Source organism: Zingiber officinale, chromosome 4A (assembly GCF_018446385.1).
Source record: "Zingiber officinale cultivar Zhangliang chromosome 4A, Zo_v1.1, whole genome shotgun sequence".
Taxonomy (NCBI): Eukaryota; Viridiplantae; Streptophyta; class Magnoliopsida; order Zingiberales; family Zingiberaceae; genus Zingiber; species Zingiber officinale.
Genome location: NC_055992.1, coordinates 89,258,727 through 89,267,658, shown reverse-complemented (window position 1 = coordinate 89,267,658; position 8,932 = coordinate 89,258,727).

The following is an 8,932-nucleotide window of genomic DNA, read 5'->3' as shown; positions in this document are numbered from 1 at the left end:
ATATCTGTTTTCTGATCAAGCTTTAAGCTTTAATTCCTATAACTTCTCATATACATTCTCTCGATATAAGCTTGAATTCCTTTGGTTCAAATCAAAAAGATCAATTAACAACAGACCTGGTACAACTTCAATAAAATGAGAAATTTCAGATTCTATAAAGCCTTCATTTCTGTTTACTGTCATCACTGTTACTAATCCGAAATTTTGTATCTGCATTTGCTCTTCATTGATCAGAAGGGTTCAAGCTAATCATATGGAAAAATGCTGGAACATCAAATAGTTTTCTATTGCTTCAAACTCTGCTGAATGTTTTAATCAAAATGGTATTTACTTCTCTGCTTCCTTTTCAAGTATATCAGAAAGATCAAGTTGCTATACCATCTAATATTTCAAAAACTGCATACCTCACTGCATATCTGTGTTAACTTTTCCTCAATTACCATTAGTACTCCTCCCTAAGTTGGCTGGACAATGACCACAATTTGTGTGATTCAGAAAGTAGACAACTAAAATCCATCACAACTTCCCTTTTCAGTACTTTGTAGCTTCTGTAATTTGGACAAATTCTTGAGTTTGATAGGTCTTGAACTTTGTCAAATTCTAAATTCAAATACTCAAATCTGGCAGGAATCTAGAGCACTGATTTTTTATCCAATACGATACAGAACTCACACCTCAGCTCCTTACATATATTAGATCCTTGGACTTAGTTTCAATATTCAAAAGTTAAAGTAATTCCTCCTTCCATTATGAAAAATACAATGTAACAAAAGTCCTCATTTAGTAATGACACATTAGGAAGCTGAGTTCTTGTTGCCTCCATTCAGAATTCACCATGTCATTTAGCACAAACAATTAACACCTTGTATGCTCTTTGATTCCATCCATTCCTCGTCTGAAAACAACAAAAAGAATTATATTTCTAATGTCTCACAGATTCTGCACAATTCTTTCAGCAGAATTCATTTTCAGCAAATTGAGTATTTCAGAAATCATAAATCAATTCTATCCACTTGTATAAGACATGGCAATAGATGAACTCCATTTGTTGCTGAAAAATATACAATCTGTAGTTTCCTTCCTTCAATTCAGCATGGATTTGATTAGCTCCCAATTGCAATAGATTTACCAATAGCAACCGAGCTCACAGATTCTAATTCAGCACTACTCTTCCAGAATTTGAAAATTTCTGCTTATTATAACTTCACACAGAATTTGAAAATCTGAAATTCTGTTCTGTCCAGATTTGTTTTCAAAGCTTATGATACAATCTTTATATTGATACAAACTTGAATGCTTCTTGAATACAATTCAATATTTTCAACTCAATTTCCAGCAAAACAGAACTTTTAAATACATCTCTGTAAAATGAATTCGCATTACTAATTCTCAGAAATTCATATTCGAAGAAGTTTCAAATTCTTAAAACAAGAAGGCTTGAAAAGATGTTACCACTTGATAATGATCAAACAAGAACTTCATTTCAGTTCCTTTGACCAGAAACCTATTTTCAGAGTTGAACATAAGGAACCGAGAAGAGTAGAACATCAAAAGGCAATACAAACCTTACAACTTTATTTTGCTTCTCACTAATTAAGAATCTGCAAAGAGATCTTGCTTAAAACAGATACAGTATAACTCATTTCCAGCACTCCAATAACTTTGCACAGAACCTGTTACATTCACATTCCAGATCACTCTTACTGCAAAAACATATATGAACCTCTTGGACTAAGCTCAGCATAATTGTGATGATTTCAGCTTAAGTTAAAAAAATTTGCACAAATACATTTCAACTTCCATCTCTTTAGTGCTGTCAACTGTCATTGCTATTTCATCTTTGCAATAAAATACAACTTGTAGAAGTCAATGATACCAGAATTCCATTTGTTACTTTACTTTACAAAACTCCTTCTGAGCTTCTCCCTTACTTGATACTGTTTCTAAATTCTTGATACACCACTCATTCCAAACTATTTGAATTTTCACAGCCCTCAACTTTTACAGAAATCTGATTTTTCAGACTGGTACACTTGATATCCATATCTGATATCCCTTTTCTATAGCTCATTTCTCTGCATTTCAATTTAGAATAAGGTTGATATTCAAATAAATGATATCCTTCCTCAGCAATAGCACCACAAGAACAAGGAACAACTCTTAACAGAATTTCACTTGACAAGTTCAACACACTAATAAATTCTATTTTTTTTAAAAAAAATGCTGTGTTCCATTTCAGAAATCAGAGTTTCCAACTTGTCCACATATCAGAAACAACATCATCATTCAGATTCCTTTTATAGATGATTTCTTTCACACTTTCAGCCTATCACAGATTTGAAGCTTTCAGATTGTGGATTCACTGGACTTACTTGCTCTTGTACTAGCTCTTGTTTCCTCAATCTTTTAAAAGGTGTTTCTACTTTTACATAGAAACAGATTTCTGTTGAATTTGACTAGCATACAGAAATAATTCAGAAAAATAGCATACAAAAATTTCACCAAACAGATTTCCTGAATTTCAGAATTCGAATGTGCAGATTGTTTAGAATTCAACACTGTCTATGGCTGGAATTTGATGTTTTGGTTGCACTCTTAGAGTTCACAAACTCCCTTTCAATTTAATAATTCAGAAACATTTATTCAAAACTCAGATTCAGAAATTGTCTTTGTGCAGAAATTTCATATAAATAGCTCACAATAGTCCAAGATAATACTTCAATTTCAGGAATAGACTAATATTGTAAAAGATTGCAATTTTTGCAGATTTTTCTGATTCAAAATTCAGTTCTAATTCACATTGGGCTCTTGACATGATCAAGCTCAAATAATGGTTAAGTTTGGCACATACTTGCACATCTCCTGTTCCAGAATACTACTTTGCAGATCTAAGTAGATTTCCAACAGATCCACATTACTGCTTCTACAGAGGAATTTCACTCATTCTTTCACAGATTCAGTAACAGTCCACTGCTTCAATTCCTGCATTTAGTTCTGCAAACAAGATTACAGCATTCAAAAAACTTCCTAAGATGTTGAGTGTATCACCATAGTATCAACTTCCAAAATTCCAAACTCTTGAAGCTTGCTTTTTCCAAGAATAGACTCAAAGAACGATTAGATTTAGCATTCAATCCAAGGAGCAATCCAAAACCTTTAACATCTTCAAATGTATACCAATCCTCACCCACACTAAAACCTTTGCCATTTAGTCGATCCAAATCATCAAGAATTCAACCAATACTCACCATGGAATGAAGACAAGGCAAATTGATCAAGGGTTAAAATACTAGATGAAAAGGTTTTTTTTAAGAAAATTGTAGGGAAAGAAATTAGAATTTATGATGCAACAAGAATGACAAATATCCTTTATCTCCATGCACACAAATGCTATTGTGACTTTGAAAAGAAACTAAGCAAGTTCTAGAGTTTCAATTGTTATGAGTACATGCCACACAAGAGAATATAATAGTGTATAGGCTTAAAGTGGTCCTCTCTAGGTAATATTCATGCAATCATGTCTAATTGATCAAATTGGAATCCACCACCAAATTAACCAATATCATGCAAGAAAAACATCCAATCATGTTAAATGACCTAAAATTGATGATCAAATTTAAGAAACTTTTACCATCTTAAAGATATTACTTAGAAAATTCCCATGAAGAATTTTATTCAAATGAAATGCTATGTATACTAAACAAAATGCAAAGTATGAAAGTAAAATGCAAAAGTAAAGTATGAAATCAAAGAAACGCATAAAGAATTTGTTAGACACAAAACATGAATTAAAATGCAAAAGAAAGCGAAATTGGAACCAACTCCCCTTTCATTCCGGTGGTCGAAGAAGATTTAGCAACAAGATCCACACCGGTAGAGGTGTAATTGTTGTTCCACTAAAATTCTTTTTATTCTTCATTTTTCCTTTTAAAGCTTTTTCTGGAGGACGGAGGCGATTTAGTTCAAGCATCCACTCCGGGAGCTTGTATTCTCCTACAACATCGTTAAAAGGAAACACCTCCCATACACATGTGGAATAAGAAAATAGGAGAACTTTAGTGTGGGTATAAAATGTATCAAGAAATGAATCACATTTAATGAAATCAATGAACGGTACCTCTATTGAATTTTCTGATAAATCACAAAAAATACTCACCTTGTCATCTTGAAAGGTACCTAGAGTGGGATTTGTTACCTCTTCTTCATAAAGTAATGGCAAATGCTCTGGTTCTAGTGAATGTACATCCTCATGTAGTGATTCTTGGGTGCTTGGCTCCATAGCACAAGTCCTTACACTTACATCTTCAATTCTTGGTGATTCTTGAGGTAATGCTTCCAGTAAGCAATCCCCTACACTTAAATCATCTTCTAAATCAATTACTGCATCATTTCCAACATCTAGAGCAACATCATTAGTAGAATCAAAAGTATGATCTTCTACATCATCACAACAATAAAAAGTACTTAAAGAATCTAATGAAGAAGTAGATGCAGTGTCAGGCCTGACAAGATCTCCACAATCCATCTCTTCATTGGCGTTTTATGTTTGTAACTGATGAATAGATGATGCAATCTGATCTAACTGACTCTGTATATTCTATATCCTTGAGAATTGCTGCTCTTGATGCTCATTCATTTGTTGCATAATCTTGTTGAGTTTCCATGTTGGCTCATCCATCTGAGGTTCATTTTGTTGAAAAAAAATCGGCATAAAATTTGTTGAAACTTCTTGGAACCCATATGAATTCTGATAGGCTGGATATGACTCAAAAAATTGTCCTTGTGCACTTTCATACTTAAAACATGAATTATCCACCCAATTAGCATTAAAACCATTATGAAACGATTCATACCTATTTTGTTGATCCATGTCTGGGTACAATTGATACTCAGACTGGAAACACTGATAACTCTCCATTTCTCCTCCAAAATTCTGAAAGTATGGATCCATGCTAAAGAAATCTTATGTTTTTCACTACAATACTAGAAATCAATGTTAGAAGACTCAAGAGCATAAAGTTTCAAAGACATGAAAGTATGAACAGTAAAAGCACTTAAAAATTCAAGAATAAACCAACATGAAAATACAAAAAGAAATAAGCAATCAAATCAATCAAGATGCTAACAAATAAAATCACTCAATGATCAATCTAAAATTAAACACACATTGCTAGTTTTCCCCGGCAACGACGCTAAAATTTGGTGTTAGCCTTGTTGCATGTCACGAGGCGCTCCAAATTAATAAAGATTGAAACTCATTAAGATTAAGACAAGCATTGTAGTAACGAGTCCCAAGTCGTATTTTTCTAAGGTTAACTAGTGAGTGTGTGTATGTTCTAAAATTGATTCAAATTGAATTCATTACATCAACAAGGTAAAATCAACTCCATCTTACCAACAATTAAATTCGAATTAAAATGCATCAATGAAACAAGTAATCAATCACTAAATCTTTAATCTACAACCACAATAAGAGTTCAACATTTAAGGCTTGAAACTTAACCAATCTTACATGAACCAATCTAACATTCAACTCCGAATTTACTCATAGATCAAATAATTCATTAACACCTCAACTTGCACCATTGAAATTAATTCATTAACTAGCAAAACTTCAATTCACATCCTCAATAAAGAATGTTAACAGAGGTAACAATGTAAATACTAAATGATTCATTCAACATTTTAACTCAAGCACTATCTCAACAAGTCCAAGCACAGAACACAGCTTTTCTGAATTGAAAACTAAAAACTAAACACACATTTGTATTCACAGAAATACCAAATTCAAATCAGAAGTCAGATTGCAAACTCGGTTAGAAGTTAAAATGATTGGGATTGCAACAAAGAAAAACAAGAAAGGAACTGCAGTAAACGGAAACAAGAGGAAATGATAAAGTAAAGAATCAGATCTTCAGATCTGAGCAAGCGTAAACACAATTCAAAAACAACAACAACGAAAACTAAACCCTAAACACTCCACATCCCAAAACCGAAACCAAGCTTCATTCACCCTGCTGTGAAACAGAGGTGCATTGGAAACCTCCCCTCAACACCCAACGAACAATGTACAAGCTCCAACTATTACCAGGTGACGTTCACAGCTCTTGGAAACCTCCCCTTAAGCTCACGCCCGACTGGTAATCTCATCAACCGAAGAACAAAGCTAAAATCCTGTGAATTGCGAAACTAATTCAATTGATCAGATCTACTTAGCTTCGCTGTGGAATGGAGATCAGAACAGACTCAGAAACCTCAAGAAACCTCCCTTGAAGCATCTGTTGATTGCGGAAATCGCTGATCGAGAAACCTCCCTCTGCCAAGATCGCGGCGATGAAACAGAATCCTAAACGCAGCTGAAGAAACCTCCCTTCGGCCACTCTTTGATCTCGGAAGGTGAACGCTGAAGCTTGGAGATCGCCATCGGTGAAGAATGATGCTCTCGGATCTAGACTTGAGGAATGGGAACTCGGCCGACGCTGTGAAGAAGATGAAGACACTGTAGTGGAAATCGCGAAGCTGAGCTCAAGTGTTCCTGTAGCTTCTCGCGCGTTTTAAACCCTCCTCAGATTTGATCCGACGGCTGAGAATCATCGGGGCTTGATCAACGGTGGAGATGTCTTAGATCGGAATAGAAAGCTCTAGATCTTCATCAACAGCTGAGATGTGCTCCTCTTTAGGTTGGAAGGGCCAGATCTTCAACGAATGGCCTAGATCTGCTTAATCTTCAATGGATGGTCCATAATGCTCCAATGTTTGATCGCCTCATTTAGCCCTTGATTTGAGCCCAAGTGTGGCCTGATCTGATCGGGCCCATGACCCTTTTGATGCTTACAAAATCATTATCAAATATTAGCATCAAATACCATGAAAATAGACTAATTTGCAATTAGGTCCAAATTCAAATGTAATTATGAAATATGATGTAATATGTGATATTAAGCTATGAAAAGATCATGAAAAATATGTATTATGAATTAAAACAATATAGCAAAATCATGGTTATCAACGCCTCAAAAAAAACTACTCAAAACTGAAGAACAAGGACAAGGACAAAAGACCGACCCAGAAAAAGTATAAAAACCTAAAGGCGATGTGAGACGAAATGTCATCAGAGTAGGAAATTGAAGCCCACGCCAGACTTGCGCTGATGGCAAGTCACCAAGAAGATGACGAAGTAAGCTTATTCGAAATGAGCATCGAGAGTATCAATAAAGGGGGAGTAACATCAAAGGGAAGCGACACTATAGGAGGAGCTTCAGATAACGAGATCTACAAGGTAAGTCAAGTACGATCTCTACCTCCTGACCAGTATACAAGTTTAGTAAAATGTTATCTAAAAATTTGTGTTAATTAGAAAATGATAATAAAAAATTATTAATAGAAAACAAAGAGCTAAAAGGAATTTTAGCAAAATCTTGTCGGTTAAAAGATTTCGACAAGATGAACATTAAAAATTAAATATTGAAAGAATAAATAGAAAATTTGAAGAATTCTACATGTTCGAATTTTGCTACTTTAAATTATCATAAACTAAATTGATATTTTAGATATCATAAGGGCCAAATTAAAAATTATCATGAAAATTTATTACTAGAAAATATCTAATTAATCTAATAGGTAGTAACCTATATTGCGTTTCAAAATCATGCCTAGACTAAATCTTTATGCATGTTTTATTTTTAATTTTATTTAATATTTTTTTTGTTTAAAATTATCTAACTTTTTCATAAATTATTTCATAACCTTTTTGTTCAAAATTAATTAGATCACGATTTTTCTAAGAAAAAGGATTTCATTAGTTATCTACAGGAAAAATTTTAAAATATTTTGACTATTGTATTATTTCTTATGATTTTTTTAAAAAAATATTTTTAGAATTAAAATTATTTCACAGAATTATTTTTCAAAATTTTATTTATTTTTAATGAAATATCATGTTTTTTTGGCAAAGGAAATATTTTTGAAATATTTTTACCGTTATTTAATTTTTTACAAATTTTTTTTATTAAAATTCTAATTTTAATATTAAAATTCTAGGTTTTAATATTAAAATTCTTGAAACATAAAGTTTTTATTTTTATTTTTTTGCAAAAATACTTGCTTAATTACATTCTAAAAAAAATTTTAAGATTTTTCGTTCTTTAAGTATTTTTTTTTAAAAATTACATCTTTCTATAAAAAATAAGTTATTATTACTTATATTAATTTTGTTTATTAGTGGAAATTTTATCACTATTTTGGATAAGCATATTTAACTATTATAATAATTTTTAGAATTTTTAAACTACTAAAAAGAATTTTAAAATTATTTATTCCAAAATTGGTTTATAAATCGCAAAAATTTTAGATTTTCAAAATATAAACTTCATAAATTTTTTTTTGAATGTTAGTCATTGTCCTTGTATCCCTTAGAATTTGTTTCAAATTTATTTTTAGAGTATACTCCTATTTTCTATATGATCAAAGGGGGAGAATTATAGATTAAGTCTAGGGGAGACATATTTTGATTTTGCATTGCATAACATGTTTATTAAGTGCAAAGCTTTACCAATTATTTTACTATTTTTTTTTTTGTTTTATTTTACCCTAACTTAACTTGGGTTGCTCACATCAAAAAGGGAGAGATTGTAAGTACCCCGTGGTAGTTTTGGTGTGATCAACCAAGTCAAGTTAGGTCTTGTTGTGTTTGATCCTTGTGTCTAAGTGTACAAGAACTTATGAGCACGAGAAGTCTAGCGAAAAACGCAGCTAGTGAGAAAGATGGCACGAGAATGAGTCGACGGGCTCGGTGCATCTGAGGGACGAGGTGCTGTAGAAGAGTACGCTAGCGGATGAGAAGGAAGCACACAACGTTTTCGAGGGATGAGAAGCCAAAGCGGGAGATTGCTCGAGGAGAAGGTCAGAAGATGGATTTGGGTGAGCCCAATTC